This window comes from Azolla caroliniana, unplaced genomic scaffold (assembly GCF_043228905.1).
Source record: "Azolla caroliniana isolate FFs.n. ecotype wild unplaced genomic scaffold, voAzoCaro1.0.p SCAF_6, whole genome shotgun sequence".
Classification (NCBI taxonomy): domain Eukaryota; kingdom Viridiplantae; phylum Streptophyta; class Polypodiopsida; order Salviniales; family Salviniaceae; genus Azolla; species Azolla caroliniana.
In genome coordinates, this window is record NW_028230441.1 from 22047148 (window position 1) to 22068505 (window position 21358).

General features: G+C 50.1%; 3 non-coding genes across 3 annotated transcripts; all 3 read left to right on the forward strand.

The window, feature by feature from the left end:
• Positions 1 to 12605: 12605 nt before the first annotated feature.
• Positions 12606 to 12679, forward strand: TRNAT-CGU (transfer RNA threonine (anticodon CGU)). Its single transcript has one exon. It is a non-coding gene; the product is annotated as a tRNA-Thr (tRNA).
• A 339-nt stretch (positions 12680 to 13018) lies between these two features.
• On the forward strand, positions 13019 to 13092 carry TRNAT-AGU (transfer RNA threonine (anticodon AGU)). The gene has a single exon. It is a non-coding gene; the product is annotated as a tRNA-Thr (tRNA).
• Positions 13093 to 13616: 524 nt separating this feature from the next.
• Positions 13617 to 13690, forward strand: TRNAK-UUU (transfer RNA lysine (anticodon UUU)). The gene has a single exon. It is a non-coding gene; the product is annotated as a tRNA-Lys (tRNA).
• Positions 13691 to 21358: the final 7668 nt, after the last annotated feature.

A 21358-nucleotide genomic window follows, 5' to 3' on the forward strand; every position in this document is an offset into this window, starting at 1 on the left:
TGGTGGGGGTGTGGGTTCATGGGCGCTGGCCTCTCCTTCGACAGGCTCTGGTACCGTGTGGACGTCCATGGGATGTCTGTTGGCCGGGGCAAATTCCTCTTGTGCCGTGTCCATGATCTCCTCGCTAGGAGGTTCTTCTGTCTGCTCTGTAGCCGTTGGAGGGCTGGTGGGGATGGCTGTGAGTCGTTCTCGTTCGAAGGCTTCTGCTTCCAGGCGAAACAGCATCTGACCGTCATTGAAGTCCTCCATTATTTGCTCGATTTCCGCGGTGTGAGATTTTGCCAAGGACTGGTAATCCTCAGTTAAATCTGCACGCAGGTTTTGAATGCTAGCTTCGTCCATTTTGTAGAAGCCGCGGCCCTCCTTCCGTCGGTTCTCGGCGTCAGCGTGTAAAATATGCAATTCGGCAGCTTGGGCTGCCCATTCGTCTCCTACGCGACTTAATGTTTCCTCGACCTTTTTGGTAAGGTGGTGGCGCTGTTTCTCGAGCAGTATGCGGATGCGTGTCTCATCCATGCCGGGTTGTGCTTGGATGGCTACTAATTCCTATTTTAAGCCGTCGACCTCGGCCTGAATCTTCTGTGTCCTTAGCTCATAGATGGTCTGACTGTTCTTTGCATCCGCGGTTACAAGCTAGAGAGCCTGCTCGTAACGCTTGCTGAGTTCTTTGGTGGCCTGCTCCCGTTCTTTCTGACACGTGGCCCGGATTTGTTCCCGTTCGACGATTCTCTCTTCTTGTAGGGCGAAGTAGGAATCTGATAAGGCGTCTTTTTGCTCTGAAAGTAGCTTGCATTTGATGAAAAATTCGTCAGCCATCTCTTTAAGGGTCATCCGCTGACTCTGCAGCTCGGCATTCTCTGCGTTCATCCTCTCCTCCCAGTTCGCGATTTCTTTCCTCCTGCCGCTAGTTCCAGTCGTGTGCATTGTCGAGCGCGGCCTGTAGGTCTAGAACCTCCGTCTCTTTCTTCACCATTGTGGCTGCGTATTCCTCCAGCTTGCTTTTTAGTTCGGCGTCCTTGGCCGCAGCTTGCGCTTCTACCCGGCCCAGTGCTTCGTTCTGCTCGTGTATCCTTCGGTCGGCCTGGGCTCTCATCTCGGCCATCTGCTTGGAAGCTTCTTCTTTTAGGTGAGCCATCGCCTCTTGATGTCGTTGCTCGTGTCTCTCGGTTCGCCGTTGTTCTTCTTTAATCTCCGCACGGTAATCCCGAAGCGAGGGTTCTGTCTGGGTTGCCACCTCCTTGGTTGCACGCGGTGTGGGTAGTTCGGTTTGCTCCACGGCCGTGGCCACCTCGGTTGTTGTGCAGGCATCGACCATTTGTAACGAGTCCGTTTGTGTACTGGCCTGCACCTTCAGGATGGAGTCATTGATGGTGCTTTCATCCATCATCGTTATGCGTGGAGGCGCTGGGAGGGCCTCGGTGGTCGTTACTGGAAGGCTCGGGACTTCTTGTTCCAGCCGGTTTTGCTCCCAGGCTGCTAGCTTCTGGTTCGCAGCGTGCCATAGTTCTGTAGCCATCTTAGCCTGTTTTTGGGCTACTTTTATCTTTCGGGCCATGTCTTTGGCTGCCCGCGTAGTACGATCTAGGTCCCGATATGCCTCGATAAGGGCCGTGTTCAACTCGGGGACCTCCATGAGGAGAGCGGCCTGTTTTGCCTGCTTCTTCCTCCCGATTTTTTGTAAAGCCCTGTCCTCCTGGGGCTCAATTTCACCTATTAGCGCGCGTTGAATCATTTTTGTTTCGGCGTGCTCTTCCGCCATCCAAGCGGCTGCCGCGACTTGGGCTCTGGCGAGGAAGTCGACCAGCTCGAATGACGTACCAAGGCGTAGGAGCGCACTAAGTTCGTAAGCCTCCGCGGGGAGGTCCTTATACCCGAGGACTTCATCCTCTGAGATCTGTGTTGTCTGCCCATGCTTGATCGTTCCCTGGTTCAGCGATGCCTCCGCAGGGGTGATGGCCAGGTTGCTCTCTCTGACCACTAAGGCTTGCTCTTGATGTGGCTCCTTCTGTTCTTCCGAGGACTCGCGGTTGAGTCGTCTTCTTTTGCTTGGCTGTGGTTGGGGTTCCGGGGCCGGTGGTGTCGTTTCCTCCGCCTGCTTCCTTTTCTGGGGTCGTGGTGGTGCAGCCTGCTGTGTGTTGGGGCATGGGCTAGGTCCTGGGGACGTTACCGAGGGCCGCAACGTTGGCTGTCGAATGGTGATGTTATCGGTCGTGTTGTCTTCCGCGGCTACCTCCTCCTCCCATTCTTGGCAAGTCTCGGAAACTACCCTTTTTTGTTGGGGTTGGGCGGGTGGTGGTGCAGATGCGGTTTTCTGGTCGGCGGCAGGGGGTGAAGGCGATGTGGGCTCCTCCCATGCTTCGTGGCTGATGGCCACGAATTTCTCTCTCTGCCTCCATGGTGATGGTGGGGACGTGAGTGCGCGAGGGGAAGGAAGCGAAGAGGGTGGGTATAGCACCATCAAAAACTGGGTGAGAACAGACAACATCTTCTTACCGGACTGAAATGAAGCTAAGGCGGCGCAGAGTCCTTCGCCTGTGATGATTCCCCAATCGATTTTGTTTCCTTCATAAGCGTTGATGATGATGGTTGCCTTGTTCTGCGGCATGCTCGTTGGGTTCGTATGCACGAACGCATACTCCATCAAGATACGAGCAATCTCCCCGAAAGCTTTGTTGGGCCCGCCATACGTGCGATATGCCTTCCCTGTGGCTGAGTACTCACCGAAGTACTCCTTCATCTTTGATGCCGGGGGTATGTCGACCTCATGGTCCACTCCCCGTTGCAGGTCCAAAACAGCCCGAAGCACATTGTTGGTGATGGCTTCGGGACTTATACGTTTCGCCACAGTTTGGGCATCTGGGTGCGCGGGGGCATCAATGATCTTCAAGTAACCGCCCATTCCTCGTTCCTGGAGCCAGGCGCGGGTTTCTGCCGAGGCGGTAAGAGGCATAGTGGAGATGGAGGTTGGGTTCGATTGTGTGGAAGCGTGAAGCAAAGTGATGAGGCGAGGGCGAGCTACAGCAGGAGCAGCAGGAAGTGGAAGTCCTGCAGAGAGGTTATGAGAGCGGAAGAGGGCTTGAGAGCAAGAGCGCTTCGCGTGTTGAGAGCGAGATGGGGTTTCTAATCTTGAGAGCAATGGAGATGGAAAGCGATAATGGTCTGTGCTGCGTTTTGGAAACGGTTTTGGTAACTTATTCCTAGGGTTTTGTACCTACAGCGAATCCTGGAGATTCTGAGTTGTGGGTGCCATAATAAGTGAGTAGCACCACATGTCCCGAAGGTGAGTGGGGTGCTTCTAGTGTGCTTTGCATGTGGTTTGCATGTGTGAACAGCTTAAATAGGTACTAACTAAGTGATGGCGAGGGGTGCTCCTAAAATTGGGTGCCTAAGTGGGTGGTATAGGTGTAGCTAAACAGTGGCTAAACTATGGTTAATCCTACCTACTACTACTTTTATTAATTTCAAGGAGGTGGGTGAGTCCTTATTCAGGGGGACACGTGGCATCCTCCATTGTGATCTCTCGAGTCTCGTTGGTGTTGTGTGGCTCGGTAAACGGGTTGGATGGTATAGTCCCTCGATATGGTCTAAGCCGAAAACCATTGGCCCAGCTTTTGACCGTATCGCCGGCGAGTGTGCCGAGCTGGAACGTCCCGTTGAACTCGTCGATAATCCAGAATGGACCGGTCCACCGAAATCTTAATTTTCCCGGCATTGACCCGAGTCGTGTTTGAAAAAGAAGAACTGGTTTGCCGATGGTGAGCTCCTTCTCCAGCCCATGTCGATGTCGATCCACGACAGCCTTGCGTTGCCGTTGGCGTTGTTCAAGCTGGGACATACTCTCTAGCCTATCTTCCCCGAGTTCGAGGAGTTGTTCCAGCTGGTATTGCTCGGATTCGGCCTCAGGGAGCCGTGCTTTGACTTGAACTTGGAACTCGACGGGCATTACGGCTTCTAACCCAAACTCCATTCGAAAGGGGGTCGATTGGATGCTTGTTTTGAAAGTCGTACGATACGCCCACAGCGCGCTCTGGAGTTTGTCATCTCAATCGGTCCTGTTTTCATTGACGATCTTCTTTAGTATGGTTTGGAGGATTTTATTGGTCGATTCTGCCAAGCCGTTCGCCTACGGTTAGTATGGTGTGCTTTTCTTGTGCACCACCGTGTAGTGGTGTGTAAGCTCACGTATTATATGATTGATGAAGTGCCCACCTTGGTCACTAACGAGCTCGATTGGACATCCGTAACGGCACCAGAGGTGCTCGTACACAAATTTAGTCGTGGATGTCGTCGTGTTATCTCGGAGTGCCTTAGCCTCGACCCATTTGGTGCAGTAATCCGTGGCAACGATAATATATCTATTCCCTGTTCGGGCCGCGGGTGGTTTGAAAGGGCCTATGAAATCCAAACCCCATTTTTGAAATGGGTCCAACGGAAGAATCGGCTGGTGTGGCATCCGTGACTATTCCATTGGTTGCCCCAGTCGTTGGCACAAATCGCACTGCCGGCAAAACTCGTGAGCGTCTTTCTTTGTTGTCGGCCACCATAATCCACTTTGCCAAACTTTTGCTTGCCGTGGAATCCCCGGCGTAGTGTCCCCCAGCTACTCCCTGGTGGGCTTCCTAAAGAATGGCGTTCTTCTCGAACTGCCGAATCGCTCGGCGCCATATGCCGTCCAAGCCTTTGTGGTAGAGAATGTTCAAGACGAGGCAAAAATTCCGGCTACGCACTGCTAGGCGTTTCCTCGTGTCAAGGGTCATGTGCTCGAGAGGTACACCGATAGTGAGAAAATGGGTCATCTCCGTGATCCATTCATCTCCGTTATCGTCTAGTACCGTGGTCAGGTTAAATAGGCTGGCGTCCGGTAGCTCGTCGTACGTTGTCTTCGCCGGTTCTCCTGACTCAAGACGGCTCAAGTAGTCGGCGACGGCATGTTGTACTCCGGGTCGATGTTGAATCTAAAAATCAAACTCTTGTAGTAGGAGCATCCACTGAGCCAACCGTCCGGTGAGGGCTTGTTTATTGACCAAATAAAGAAGGGCCGAGTGATCTACGTGAAAGGTAAATTTTCGGCCCAAGAGGTAATGCCGAAATTTATTGATGCTATAAATCATACCGAGGGCCTCCCGCTCAGTGGTGGAGTAATTCTTTTCCGCGGTCGAGAGCCGTCGGCTGGCATAGTACACGGGCCTATACCAATTCGGGGGTGTGCATTGCATTAGAGCACTTTCGATGGCGATGTCCGAAGCATCCACGAAGACATGAAACAGTTCGGACCAAACCGGAGACTAGACCACTGGGGCATGTGACAGCATTCGTTTGAGGGTCTGATAGGCCGTGTCCTCGACTGACGTCCATTGGAAAGGAAGGCGATGGACTGCCGCGTGTAAGGGTGTCGCGAAATCGGCCAAGTGTTGTATCATTCGGCTGTGCCACCGGATCTGTCCCAAAAAACGGCTTAGTGCCTTAGCGTTCGAGGGTGCAGTGGCCTCCAGGATTGCCTTTACTTTATCCGGGTCCATAGCGATGCCTTCTTGACTAACAATGTGGCCGAGAAGGTTGCCGCTGGTGACTAAGAATGCGCATTTCGCTGGGTTTAAACTCAATCGAGCTTGGCGACATCGGTCCAGGTAGAGTCGTAACTAGATCATGTGTTCCCGTCGATGGCCATACACGGCAAAATCGTCGAGAAAAACTTGCATGAACGTCGGGATGTAGTCATGAAAGATTTCAGTGATGATGCACTGGAACGTAGCTTGCGCTGTTTTTAGACCGAACATCATAACTTCTGCTACAAAAACACCCCATTCCGTGACGAAAGCCGTTTTCTCCTGATCCTCTGGGTGCATTCTTATCTGGTTATAGCCGCTGAACCCGTCGAGGAAACTGTAGCATTCGTGGCCGGCTACCGTGTCGAGGACGCTATCCGTGAATGGGAGAGGGAAACCGTCGGTGACTGTTGCCGCGTTAAGCTTCCGATATTCGACGCAGACGCGGATTTTTCCGTTCTTCTTTGGGACCACTACGATCGGGCTCAACCATGTAGCCCGTTTAACAAGGCGAATGAAGCCCACTCGAAGTAACTTGTCAATTTCCTCTTTGACTTTAGCGGCGTAGTTGGGGTTCATCCTGTAGCGCCTCTGCTGAACCGGCCGAGTGTCGGGTAAGATGTGAATTTGATGTTGGTAGTATTGAGGATCCAACCCCTTCATATTGGTGTAAGACCAAGCGAAAACATCCTCGTAGTCGGTGAGTAATTTTACGAGGCATGCTCGTTCGCCGGTTGGTAGATTATTGGCAATTTGTACCGTACGGGGATTCTCGTTCGAACCGAGGTTTATTGTTTCCAGGGTTGATGCTTTCACTCATTGTGAAACGGCGAGTTCGCGTTCAAAAGCCTCCCGAGCATGACGTAGCTCGGAACCTGTGGTTGCATCGCATTCATCCTGGGGTGGTGACTCCTCCGTGACTCCCTCGTCTTTAGATGGCTCGATGGTTGGTAAGACATTGATTTCGAAGAGAGGAATGATCGTGGGATGATCATCTAGGAAGTCATTGACCTCCTCATCGGCCAATCCGTCGAGCATATGGACCCCTTCCACGTATAACGGCGAAGTATTGAGAGCGACGGGGACTCGTTCTTCAGTGATGATCCGGACTTTTGTCTTCCCTCTTTGGAACGAGATCATGTTGCGTTGCCAATGTTGCTTGATATTCGTTGTACGCAACCACGGTCGACCTAGTAACATTGGGTAGGCGCCTTGTGTCTCCAGTCGTAGCACGACTGCCGAGATCGTGAACATGTGGCCTCCGATTGTGAAGTCGAGATGGCGGATTAAACCAATGGGGCGAACGGAGCGGGTGTTGGCCATCCTAAGCCAAAAGGGGCATGGTTCCCATTGATTCAGGCCGAGTTTGAGACACGTTGATTCGCTAATAACGTTTACGCCGGATCTGCCGTCGATGATGCATCCGTGCAGGTCTTGTCCCTTAATGATGATTCGCATGGCTGGGTTCTAAGAATCCATGAGTGGTGGACCGGTTCCGGCTTCGGTGAGGTGTACCGGTGGTGTCACGGTCGTAGTATTGGCCTGTAGTGCCGCCAGGGTGTCCCGAAATCTCGGCATGAGTGGTAGCAGTTTATGTAGGGGCAGCGAGATGCAGGAGTTGGTAAGAACATCCCATAGCTGGTTGTCCTCCGACGACGTGGATTGTTCCGGGGTTTGTGATACTTCACTGGGCCCGTCCTTCATGTCAGTTTGCATGCGTGCGGCATTATTTTTATTGGCCGTGTCGACCCATTCTTTTGTTGCCTGTCATACTTCATCCTGGATTTGCCACTAAGTAGTCTGTGCTTTACTCCGGGTAGTGACCGTTTGAACATCGGCCATGATATTGTTTACCGCAGGTGCCTTGCCACGGTTGGTTGTCGGACATTGCGTGGCGTAGTGGCCTGGTTGGTTACATTTAAAACATGTCACGTTGGCCGAGCTGCTGGTGTCCGGTCGGTCTGTGTGTGGAAGCTGTTGTTGTTGATCCTCGGTCTCGTTTGGTGGTGGGTTGTTCCGAGGTGCGTTGGGGTTGCGCCGGTCATGTTGAGGAGCATCCCGTCGGCGGTTGTGATTAGGTCTTCTGTTGTTGCGTGTGTTGCGATTGCCGTTTCGCCGATCCATGCGTGAATTCCTTCGGTCATACCGATCATTGCGATCGTCATCGTATCGAGCATAATCGTCGTGCCGGTCATCGCAATAATAATCACGGCGATGATCACGTTGGTAGTTGTCGTTTCGGTGCCATCGATCCGGGGATCGCGGTTGGTCGTTATCCTGGTCGCGGTAGATATATCGCTCGTCTTGCCGAGAGTATGTATTTCGTGGCTCGATCTGGCGGACCGGTGTCACCGTTGTGCAGTTCAGCATATTATATTCACACTGCTTGACCGTGTGAGCTCAAGACTGACAGATCGGACACTGTGGTCGGTGGGGACATTCGAGGGCTAGGTGCCCTGATCCTGAACACGCAGTGCATTGCAGGGCTTGGCGAAAGCGATTGTTCTCTTGGGGAAGAGCGTTTTGCAAGGATGTCATCGAGAAGGCCGTGCCGTGCTGGTTCCGATCGAGGGCGAGAACGCGTGCTATGACTTGTTCGATAATATGGTTGGCGAAATTTGTAAGTGTGAGAGTCGTTCGTAGAGGCACTCGTAAACTGGATAGGAAAGTGTCTAGTATATGTTGTGCCGAGACATCATCGGCCACTTGTCTGTAGAGATCCTGGAACCGGATCGTGAACTGTGCGACCGATTCGTGCGGTTCCTAGCATATAGAGAAGAACTGCCATAGCAGTTCCTGTTTAGGCACCTCGCGATGAAAAAGTTCAAGGAACTTTGTGCGCACGATTTGGAAAGTGGTGGCCTCTCCTATTTCGAGACGAGAGTACCATCGTGCGGTCGGTCCCTCGAGGGAGAGTGTGAACTCGGCAATCTTCGATGCATTGATTTTGGCCGGTGTGAGGCGGTGCGTGGATATGAGGCCACGTGGATATGAAGGCACGGACGTGTGACTCCGCGTCAGGTCCGTCGGCATATCGTGGGTATGGGTACGGCATGATGTCGTACTGTGGTTCTTCTGGTAGCACCGGAAGAGGGTTGAGTTCCGGTTGATTGACCTCCGGAGGGCTCGACGGGGGCGCTGGTAGTGAATCCACTCGCGATCGAGTGTCCGGTGGCGGGGATTGCACTGGACAAGCCCCCGATTGTTCGGGAAAGGACTGGTCAATGACCGCCGAGTCAGAAGTTCCTTCGACTGGCTCGGGGCGTCGGGCAGGTGGCCGAGACCTCATGGTGCGAGAGGGCGCCGTAACGGCGGCTGGTGGTTACCTTCAACGAAGTTCGCTGTGCACTCATAGTTGTAACCGGGCGTGCCAAATTGTGTTACCCGTTCCTTTGGGTGAACACCTTCGATAGATCTGCGTCTATCGGTGTTCAAGGGCGTGGTATGTGAAGGCTCGTACAAAGGCGTCGAGAGAGATACAGGGCTCGGAGAGAAAACACTAGCGAGGTTTTGATAGACGTGGCGGCGTGAAACTCATAGGTATAGATCAAACCACAGACTCATGCAGCAAAATAGGCACAATTAAAATATATTACTATGGCAGAAAAGGATTACAGAACACGGCCTATGGCCGGTGACCTTACGAGTTTATCTACTTCGAATGACTAAGCTAGTGTTTCCGCCTATAATTTTTTTCTCTCCCTTTCTGAGGTACTGCTTCTCGTTTAAATAACTTTTCCCCTTACACACATCCGAGCCATCGGTGGCCCGTGATACTCGGACTCGGCATTTGCTAATTTCCTAAGTTTACATTTCTGTCCTCTAGACAACACCATCAGCCTTTTCATTCCTCCTCGCCCGTCGTTTCGGTTCAGGGCCCTCCGGGTATCGCTGGTCTGCACCCGACCTTCCCACAGGTACACTACCCGGCTTCTCAAAGCCTCCGCAAAGTCCCCGCAGTCTTTCCGGATGTGGCCGACCTCGTCGCACCACATGCACCTATTTCCTGCCGGAGGCCGTCGGTCACGAGCCTGATCGCCGCCTTCCCTTCGAGCCTGGGCGATCTGGAGATCCTTTACCGCCCGTGTCAACTCTTCCAAAGCTGTCCCCCCGGACGAGCCTCTGACCACGCCGGTCGAAGCCGAACCGGTTTCGAGCCACTCCCGGGTCTCTTCCCGTCGCGCCTGCGATATCGGTTCGAGCTTCCTTGCTGCGACAGGACCCGCCCCGGTCGCCCCTGTATCAGCCCACTCCCACCGTTTGTCAAAATGGCCGCAAACTCTTTTTACCGCGGCCCAGTCGGCCGTCAGCCCGTCTTCGGTTTCCAGTAAGGAGCCCACTTGCTCCCGATCCCGTGCGTCAACTGATTTGACAAACAGTAGGACACGACTTGTGTCCAGAACGGTCCGATCGAGCGCCGAAAGGCACGCAAAGCGATCCTCAAACTCCCAGATGAGTGCCGACGCATTTCTTCCTTTGTCGGGGGACTCCACCCACTCCATGAAGCCCCGTGTCTCCCTCATTTACTTCCTACCTACCGAATCTAACTACCCCCGGATATGCCCATGTACCTAATTCCCTATTATATACATTAAAGGGCGTGCACGCGTGAAGAGCCGGTTCACGCGCTATACACCGATTGCGCTAAGGGGCGGTTTTCTTCACGACAACGTGAAACTTGACAAAGGTGTCTGACATATATGTTGAGCATATCCAAATATTGTAAGCTCTTATAACTTGATTGCACAGATCACCTATACTTTATTTGTCAGATTTCATAGCATAGTTGATACATAGGCGATTTGATTAATAAGGTTACTTAATAATAACCTTGAATGTAAGCTTTCATACCTCAGTTGGTTCGAGCACCTATTTTTGGTAAGCAAGCTTATTTAGTAACAAGTTTGGATGTAAGCTTTGATGAATAAACTAGTTGGTAGTAACCAGAATGTAAGCTTTCATAGGTCAGTTGGTTAGAGCACTCGTTTAGTAAGCGGGAGGTCTTGAGTTCAACTTTGAATGAAAGCAAACACTCTTTACTTGATCTCTAAATTAGTGCATAGAAGGAAATGGACAAAATCCAATTGTTGATGTTATTAAATCCTTGACAAAGCACTAAAAGATATATTCTTGTTGGAGGTCTTGAGTTCGTCACTAAATGAAAGCAAAAACTTTGTTTATGTGATATCTAAATTAGTGCATTGAAGAAAAGAGACCTAATCCAATTGTTATTCTAATCTCATACTTGACAGTGCGCTCAAACATAGATTTTAGGCATATCCAAGATTTGTAAGCTTTTATAACTTGATCTGATTACCTATACTTTATTTATAAGCTTTTGTAGCATAGTTGGTAAACAAACATTGTCGAGGTTTGCGTGAGTTGGGTGGGAACCACTAGGGTTTTGGACTAGGAGGAAGAAGAATTTGAGACAAGTTTATAGTTATGGATAGATTATCAGAAAGAGAGATAGAAACTTGTGAATCCCACAAGTATAATGTATTAGATTAATCAATATTTAGATAAGAATTATATGAATTTAGATTGAAAGACAGATATAAGAAACTTGTGAATCCCACAAGTACAGATTATTAGATTTATTAATATTTAGAATCCTAATTACAATTTATCATAGATTGGAAGCGAGAGATATGGAAACCTTCGTGAATCCCACGAATATAATTTATTAATTATAGGTGTTTTAAGAAATATATCCAATTTCCCAAATATTTCACACACCCCCCTATTACATTGTGCTCCTCATCCTTATATAGTGATGAGAGAGTCTTAACAATCCATGCTTTTTCTATAGATAGACTCTATGTTTTCTCTAACATGCTTTTTCTAAAGTGATCCTACTTTTTCTAACTTGATGTGTTTTTATCGACTATGGTGTTCATGCACCCTACATGTGCATGCGTCGCTTTTTCTTTTATCATTCGTTTTCTTCTAACTAAAGTTTATCCTAGCGTGAACTTACCTTTCTAGCCGAAAAAGCATTAACTCTCCCTGAAAAGGAGGTGATCCAGCCGCACCTTCCGGTACGGCTACCTTGTTACGACTTCACTCCAGTCACTAGCCCTGCCTTAGGCATCCCTCTCCTTGCGGTTGAGCTAACGACTCCGGGCATGGCCAGCTTCCATAGTGTGACGGGCGGTGTGTACAAGGCCCGGGAATGGATTCACCGCCGTGTGGCTGACCGGCGATTACTAGCGATTCCGGCTTCATGCAGGCGAGTTGCAGCCTGCAATCCGAACTGAGACCGAGGTGGCAATTTGCACATACAATGCGCCCTGTAGCTTCGCGCGGATTCTCATAATTCTGCTGTGCAAATATCGGATATGCGTTTGAGACGGGTGAACAGCTCACTTTACCAAAACCAATGGATACTACTAGTGATAGAACCAACCATTTTTTGAAATCGTGATGAATAGATATGCAATAATCGGAATCGGTGGGGAACAACTCCGAGTGGAACCGGGGAGATTTTATGACATTCGTCATTTCGCATCACCCACTTAAAAAATTCTCTTATTCAATGAACCTCTTTTTTTATAAGGTTATTGCGAATAAAAGTATCCATAGTATCTATGTCAGTTTAATCTTTTTTCAAGGCGGATATTCTCTGTCGCTTGAGAGGAATATACGATACTCTTTACACCTGAGGGATGTTTACTTTTTTAATACTAATGATATGTTAGTGTAATGGTAAGGCTTTACATTATAAACATGGAGGTGTCAGGTTTGAATCTTGCCCTATGCATGTAATATATATTTTTATACTTTCTTCTATTTACAAATATGTCTCTTCATCCGGTGAGAGACTCTCACCGGCCTTCTTCATCCGGTTCTCACCGGGTCTCCTTACCGGGTTCAGTCCTTACCGGTTCCTCCTTCCGGTTCTCACTGGGTACTCCATGTCCTATCTGGAGAGACCAAAAATGCAGTTTTCCATGTAGTGTGTGAATTACACTACGACAACATATTTAGTAACAAGTTTGAATGTAAGCTTTTATTGCACATTTGGAGAGGAAAGTTACGGAGTAATTTTAAATGTAAGCTTTCATAGCTCAGTCGGTTAGAGCACTTGTTTCGTAAGCGAGAGGTCTTGAGTTCAATTCTCAATGAAAGCAATCGTTTAGTTGATATCTAACCTATTCCATGGAAAGTAGTAATTGAAGTGAATTGTTGTGTATACCTCAAACTTGAAGAAGGTGTCATACATATATTTTAAGCATATCCAAATTTTGTAAGCTCTCATAGCTTGTTTGCACAGATCACCTATACTTTATTTCTAAGTTTTCATAGCATAGTTGATACAATGGATATTTGATCAATAAGCTTACTTAGTAATAACCTTGAATGTAAGCTTTCATACCTCAGTTGGTTCGAGCATCTGTTTTTGGTAAACAAGCTTATTTAGACACAAGTTTGGATGTAAGGTTTGATAGTTGGTAATAACAAAATTGTCAGCTTTCATAGCTCAGTTGGTTAGAGCACCCGTTTAGTAAGCGGGAGGTCTTGAGTTCAATTCTCAATGAAAGCAAACACTCTCTTTACTTGATATCTAAATTAGTGCATAGAAGGAAATGGACAACATCCAGTTATTGATGTTATTAAATACGTGACATAGCACTAAAGCATAGATTTTCGCAGGAGGTCTTTGGGTACATCACTAAATGAAAGCAAAAACATTGTTTAGTTGATATCTAAATTGGTGCATGGAAAGAAATAGACCTAATCCAATTATTGATCTTTATCTTATACTTGACGGTGCACTCGAACATAGATTTTGAGCATATGCAATATTCGTAAGCTTTTATAACTTGTTTCATCTGATTACCTATACTTTATTTATAAGCTTTCATAGCATAGTTGGTAAACAAACGTATTTAGTAACAAGTTTGAATGTACGCTTTTATTACATACTTGTAGAGGACTGTTACTGAGTAATTTTAAATGTAAGCTTTCATAGCATAGTTGGTAAACAAACGTATTTAGTAACAAGTTTGAATGTACGCTTTTATTACATACTTGTAGAGGACTGTTACTGAGTAATTTTAAATGTAAGCTTTCATAGCTCAGTTGGTTAGAGCACTTGTTTTTTAAGCGAGAGGTCTTGAGTTCAAATCTCAATCAAAGCATATGCCTCTTTTATTTGATATGTAATCCATTCCATGGAAAGTAGTAGATATATGCCAACTGTTGTGTTCCTGAAGAAGTCGTCGATGAACGTAACATAGTGCCGGCAACCGCAAGATGTAATTGTTTGGGTTGGTCCCCACATCTGAATGGACAACATCCAGGATTCCTTTGCTCACATTCCTCTCTTTTGGGAATGGGTGACGACCTTGCTTTCCGAATTGGCATGCTTCACATACGCCTGTAATCTCCTTCGTCATAAAGTTCGGGAGTCCAATTACGACTCCTTTCAAATGCATGTTCTGAAGTTTTTGGGGATTGATCTGGTCGATTCTTTTGTGCCACAAATTTAAGTCCGTTTCAACTTTGAGGCCCTTTGCGAACATGGCTAACTTTACTTCGTTTGATTCGAGGATAAACATACGACCTTCCCATCGACCGTGAGCTACGACTTGACCGCCTCTTTCGATGAAGCACCGATCTTTGTTGAATCGTACTTGCATTCCTTGTTCGACAATCTGGCCGACTGAGACTAGGTCTTTCGTGATGGTGGGGAGATTCAATACATTCTTTAGGTAGGTTTGTTTGGTCTTGGTCTTGCATGATGACTCCCCCTTCCGCCGAACTCTCTCGGACCGGATCTGTCCGCTTGCCAGTGATGGGGGTTACACTCATGATTGTGTCGACCTTGGCCAAATCGGCCTCTCCTTCCGCGACCGTGTCCTCTGTTGGGAGACAGGTCCCTCCAGATGGGAAGGAAGAAGAACAGTGTCGACGAACAAACTCGGCCGAGGCCGAAACGGTACGAGGAGAACCCGGCTACGGAGAGCCGGATGATACATACCCGGTGAAGACCGGATGAGGAGTACCCAGCTACGGAGAGCCAGATGGTGCAGGCCCAGTATGAACCGGATGAGGAGTACCCAGCTACGGAGAGCCGGATGGTGCAGGCCCGGTATGAACCGGATGAGGAGTACCCGGCTACGGAGAGCCGGATGGTGCAGGCCCGGTATGAACCGGATGAGGAGTACCCGGCTACGGAGAGCCGGATGGTACAAACCCGGTGAGAACCGGATGAAGAGACATATTCGTAAATATGTTTCTGAGAGCCCATCGAGGCTACATTTGTAAATAGCCGAAAAGTCATATTAGTATAAATATGACTTAGGGCAAACTTTTAATTAGTTGTTGTTGTTACTTTTCTTGTTGGTGCAAGAAGAAGAGAGAGCACGTTATAGTGTACAGAGTGAGAGAGAGAGAAAGAGGTCGTTGCCTCTGTTGTAACTGCCGCCTGTGGCGAAGAGCGTGAGTCCGAGGTCGTTGCCTCCGAGAACTCACTATTTTGTACATTCATACATAGTGACAGTTTGCAGCCTATGGGCTGCTGTGGTTTTTCCCCCTAGTTTGGGGTTTTCCACGTAAACATCTCCTGTATAGTGTGTGTGTATCTTCCTCTCCTTTGTATCGTGTTTTATTTCCCGTTTTTTTGTGTATGAAAAGAATCTCGGTTGTGGCCGAGCGTTGCGCATAAGGAACGTTGGGTTCCCGTCAAGTGGTATCAGAGCAAAATCGACACAGAAAATGGACGAATCATTTGGCGGCATGTTCAAGCTAACCGGCTCCAACTATTCAGTATGGAAGTCAAAGATGAGGGACATGCTCGTTGTTAAAGACCTCTGGCTGCCGGTTCAGTTCGGGGACAAGAGACCGGACAAAATCGACGCCGCGATATGGGAGGTGATGCACATGAAGACAACGGCGTACATACGGTGCTTCATCGACATGAGCCTATGCAACAACTTCAATGAAGAGAGCAAGGCTCATGAGCTCTGGGAGAAGATCGGCATAATGTGTTGTGAAATCGACGCTTCGATTCTCCTTCTTCTCTCGGCCACAACCGAGTAAGCACGAATCAATGCAGCAGAAAATAGGAAACCACAGAGAGAAACACAAATACGCAGGGATTAACGTGGAAACCCTAAACGGGAAAAACCACGGGAGTACAAGACTCCGAACCACCACTATACACAGAGAAGTATACAATGGCGAGCTGCAAGGCGACGACCTTGAGCTCGCTGTCCTCGCCACAGGCGGCGGAAAATACAGAGAGGCGTCGTCCTCTTCCTCTCTCACGCTCTATCTCTCTCTCTCTCTCTCTCTCTCTCACGGCTGCTCACTCTTCACTCCTCTTGAGTGGAAAAACAGAAAAATGATCAACGACACTAAAACAATTTGCCCTAAGTCATATTTATACATATATGACTTTGGGGCTATTTACAATTATAGCCTCAGGGGCCCTTAGCAAACATATTCACGGATATGTCCCTGTACCCGGATCGCTCTCCGGGTACGTTCGTCATCCGGCTCCGAAGCCGGGGTCTTCATCATCCGGTTCCGAAACCGAAACCGGGCTCGTCGGCATTCTGTCCGACATCCGATCATCCCATCCGAAGGGACCGTAATCCCAACAAACTCCCCCTTCACTTCGGCATGGGATGTCTCTCCAATCCGATCCTCTTCCGGCATGCTTCCAGCTTGTCAGGTGTGAGCACCTTGGTCAGCATATCCGACCCGTTCTCGTCCGTGTGGATCTTCGTCAGCACGAACTCCTTGTCTTCTATCCTTTCTCGGATCCAGTGGTATCTACGCTGGATGTGTTTCGTCCGGGAATGGTAGGCCGCGTTCTTTGCAAGGTGGATGGCGCTCTGACTATCGCAGTAGAGTCGGTACTCCTCCTGCCGGATCCCGAGCTCTCTAATGAAGTCCTTCATCCATATTATTTCCTTGCCGGCTTCAACAGCTGCCATGTACTCCGCCTCCGTGGTTGACAACGCAACCGTCTTCTGCAGCCTCGACTGCCACGAGACGGCTCCCCCTGCATACGTCATCACATACCCTGATGTGGACCGGCTGGTATCTGCATCAGCCGACATATCCGAATCGGTGAAGCCGTCGAGTTCGGGCTTACCGGAGCCGAATCGGAGGCACACGTTTGCCGTGCCCTTCAGGTATCGGAGTATCCACTTGGCCGCGTTCCAATGCTCTTTGTCGGGATTGCTCATGTACCGGCTCACCACTCCGACTGCATATCCGATGTCCGGTCTCGTACACACCATGGCGTACATCAAGCTCCCGACGGCTGAGGCATACGGCACTTTCATCATATCCTCCTTTTCAGCCTTTGTCTTGGGACTTTGCTTGCTGGACAGCTTGCAGTTTGCCGGGAGGGTCGATCCGACCGGTCTTGCTTCTGACATGTTGAACCGTTTAAGCACCTTTGTCACGTACTTCTCCTGTGACAGCCACAACTGCTTCTTGCTCCGGTCCCGGATGATGTGCATCCCTAGTATTTGTCTCGCCGGACCCAAGTCCTTCATTGAGAAGGTTCGGTGAAGAGCCTTCTTCAGCATCCGTATCTTGACCTGGTCTCGTCCGACGATCAACATGTCGTCCACGTACAGGAGGAGTATTAGAAAGTCTCCTCCTTCGAACTTCTTCACAAACACGCAGTGATCGGACTGCGTTTTGTGGTACCCTTCGTCTGTCATGAAGGAGTCGAACTTCCGGTACCATTGCCGGGGAGCCTGCTTCAGACCGTAAAGGCTCTTCTTCAACCGGCATACCAGGTGCTCCTTCCCTTTCTTCTCGAATCCTTCCGGTTGCTGCATGTAGATCTCTTCTTCGAGGTCACCGTGAAGGAATGCCGTCTTCACGTCCATCTGTTCTACCTCGAGGTCCATGTTTGCCGCTATGCTCAGCACCGTCCGGATGGAGGTCATCTTCACTACCGGGGCAAATATCTCGTCGAAGTCGACGCCCTTCTTCTGCTGGAACCCCTTCACCACGATCCTGGCTTTGTATCTCGGGGGGTTTCCGGCATCTCCCGGTTTCAGCTTGAACACCCACTTGTTTCGAAGTGCCCGCTTTCCTTTCGGCAACTCCACAAGTTCATATGTGTGGTTCTCATGCAGGGAATCCATCTCCTCCTGCATGGCACTTAACCACCTGCGGCTCTGGGTGTCATGTTTTGCTTCTTCAAAGCTCTCTGGCTCCCCCTCGTCGGTTAGCAGCACGTGCTCTGGTTCCGGAAATCTCCGGGGGGCCCTTCTCTCTCTTAGAGGATATCTCCGTTCCGGAGCTTCGGTATCCGGTTCTTCCGATTCTTCTTCATCCGAATCCATTTCGGGATCGGGGCCGGTTCCGGTATCATTTTCATCTTCTTCGGCCGGTTCTCTTTCTTCATCGTCTTCGGCCGGATCCTCGAGTGCTAACCGGTCCCTTGCCGGTCGGGACTGCTCCTCGTAGAGTTGATCCTCACCGGTCGACTTGGAGCTCTTCATTTTCTTCTCCGACTCCCAGTCGGCGAGTGTCTTGTCCTCCATGAAGATGATGTCTCGACTCCTGAATATCTTCTTGTCGACCGGGTCCCATACTCGGTAGCCGAACTCGTCGTCGCCGTAACCGAGGAATATGCATGGCCGGGTCTTCGGATCTAGCTTTCCTCTCCGGTCCTTTTCCACATGCACGTATGCGAGACACCCGAACACCTTCAGATGCCGGTAAGATACTTCCCTACCGGTCCACACTCTCTGCGGCGTGTCTCCGTCCAAAGGTACTGAGGGTGATCTGTTTATCACGTATGTCGCCGTCGACATTGCCTCAGCCCAAAACCCCTTGGGTAATTTCGCATGCGCCAGCATACTCCGGACCCTCTCCATTATGGTCCGGTTCATCCTCTCGGCCAACCCGTTCAGTTCCGGCGTCTTCGGCACAGTAAACTTGAGCCGGATTCCCTTCGAGCGACAGTACTCCTGGAACTGCCCCCGGTATTCCCCTCCGTTATCCGCTCGTATCGCTTTCAGCTTCTTGCCGGATTCTCTTTCCACTCTCGCGTGGAGTTCTTTGAAGACGCACAACACTTGGTCCTTTGTCTTCAACGGTGCCGTCCACAGCTTCCGGCTGTGATCATCAATGAATGTTACGAAGTACTGGGCTCCGCCATGTGACTTCGTTTCTACCTGACACACATCAGTGTGCACCAACTCCAATGGTGCACTACGTCTCATCGGTGGCCTTGAGTGGAAGGAGGTTCGGTTCTGTTTACCGGCCAGGCAATCGGTGCACTTCTCCAGGTGCACATGCTTCACTGGAATGAGGTTGTCTTCTGCAAGCCTCTTCATCCCCTTCTCACTCATGTGGCACAGTCTCTTGTGCCACAGCTCACCGACAGTGTCGGCTGCCACGTTCAACTCTTCCGGACATAACCGGGCATTCATCAGGTACAGTGTGTTGTCTTTCCGGGCCCGAGCCACTATCAGGCTCCCCTTGCTGAACTTCATTACGCCGTTCCGGATGCTACCTGTGTAGCCTTCATCGTCTAGCCTCCCGGCCGAAATCAGGTTCAATCGAACCTCCGGAACGTGTCGGACATCCTTCAGCAGCATTTTGCATCCGGTCGGGGTTGTCAACCACACGTCTCCGATGCCGGCAATCCGGCACGTACCTTCATTTCCCATTCGAACACAGCCATGCTCACCGGCTGTGTAGGATGAGAAGTATCTTCTCTCCGGGGTCAGGTGGAACGATGCTCCGGAATCGACCACCCAGGTCGTCTCATCGCCGGCAATGTTTACTTCACTTTCTTCGGTGATGAGCATGATTTCTTCCTCACTTGCCGCGAGTGCCGCTGTTCCTTTTCGGTCCTGCCCTCGCCGATCCGAACCTCTCCGGTCCGTGGCTCCCCGGTATGCACCGTTTCTCTCCGGTGACTTCTTCGAATCGGTGTCGTCGGCTCCGTTGTCTTTTCAGTAATGCCGACAATTCTTTCGGAAATGCCCCGGCTTCCCACAGTGGAAGCATGTGGGCCTTCCTCTTGACTGCGACCGGGTCTTCGGCTTCTCCCGTCTTTGCGGACTCCGGTTCCATTGTCTTCCCCGATCCGATTCGGTGAGCAGCGCCTTCGAGTCGGAGGCCGGTTCTTTATCTCTCCGACGCGCTTCTTCGTTCAAAATACTTGTCTTTACCGTTTGTAAGGACAAGTTATCTTCCGTGCAGGAGGTGCTGAGAGTCACCACCAAGTTCTCCCAGCTTTCCGGCAATGTACACATCAGGATGATGGCTTGCATTGCATCCTCCAACGGGAACTTGATCGCCGCAAGCTGATTCACGAATCCCATGAACGTGCTTACGTGTTCCACCATACTCTCGCCGTCCCGGTACTTGAGATTCACTATCTTCCTCATCAGGGAGGTCCGGTTCAACGCATTTTTCCTCTCGTAGAGGCCCGACAGCTTCCGCCACATCTCATATGCGTTGGTGTCGTTCGCCACATGTTGTAGAACGCTCACGTCGACGTATTGCCGAATGGTTGCAACGGCTTTCCGGTTCAGAAGCCTCCATTCCGACTCAAGTACCCCTTTCGGTATTTCCGACCTGTCAATCGGTTCGTACAGGTCCCGAACAATCAGAAGATCCTCCATCTTGATCTTCCAGTTGGCGTAATTCTGCGCAGTCAGCACCATCATCCCCGGCTGCCCGCTGCCGCCGCCTTCCATTTTCTGCAGCAACTGGCTCTGATACCAATTTGTTGTGAAATCGACGCTTCGATTCTCCTTCTTCTCTCGGCCACAACCGAGTAAGCACGAATCAATGCAGCAGAAAATAGGAAACCACAGAGAGAAACACAAATACGCAGGGATTAACGTGGAAACCCTAAACGGGAAAAACCACGGGAGTACAAGACTCCGAACCACCACTATACACAGAGAAGTATACAATGGCGAGCTGCAAGGCGACGACCTTGAGCTCGCTGTCCTCGCCACAGGCGGCGGAAAATACAGAGAGGCGTCGTCCTCTTCCTCTCTCACGCTCTATCTCTCTCTCTCTCTCTCTCTCTCTCACGGCTGCTCACTCTTCACTCCTCTTGAGTGGAAAAACAGAAAAATGATCAACGACACTAAAACAATTTGCCCTAAGTCATATTTATACATATATGACTTTGGGGCTATTTACAATTATAGCCTCAGGGGCCCTTAGCAAACATATTCACGGATATGTCCCTGTACCCGGATCGCTCTCCGGGTACGTTCGTCATCCGGCTCCGAAGCCGGGGTCTTCATCATCCGGTTCCGAAACCGAAACCGGGCTCGTCGGCATTCTGTCCGACATCCGATCATCCCATCCGAAGGGACCGTAATCCCAACATAATGTTCCAAAACAAAAATGCTGTTAACCAGGTTTCAGTATTCCGGAAGGTAGTAAGACTCCGGTACCAAGATGGCTCCAGCATGGCGGAGCACATGAATGCCTTCCAGGGGCTGATCCACCAGGCAACGTCATTGGAAGTACCTCTTGCCGACGAGGTACTAGCGCTACTCCTGCTCGGTTCCCTCCTGGATAGCTGGGAGACGTTGGTTGTCACTTTGGGCAATGCCGGGCCGGAAGGAAAGCGGTTATCCCTAGCAAGAGTAAAGTCGAGCTTGTTAGATGAGGAGGCGCGTCGGAAAGACAAAGATACGAGCTCCGACTCCAAAGCGCTTCTTACCGAATCGGAACGCGGAAGACAAAGAAACCGTAGTCCCCAGAACCGGGAGAAGTCGGGGACACGGTCAAAGTCAAGGGGAAGGCCTACTTGCTTCTATTGCGGCAAGCCGGGACACTTCCAAAAGAAC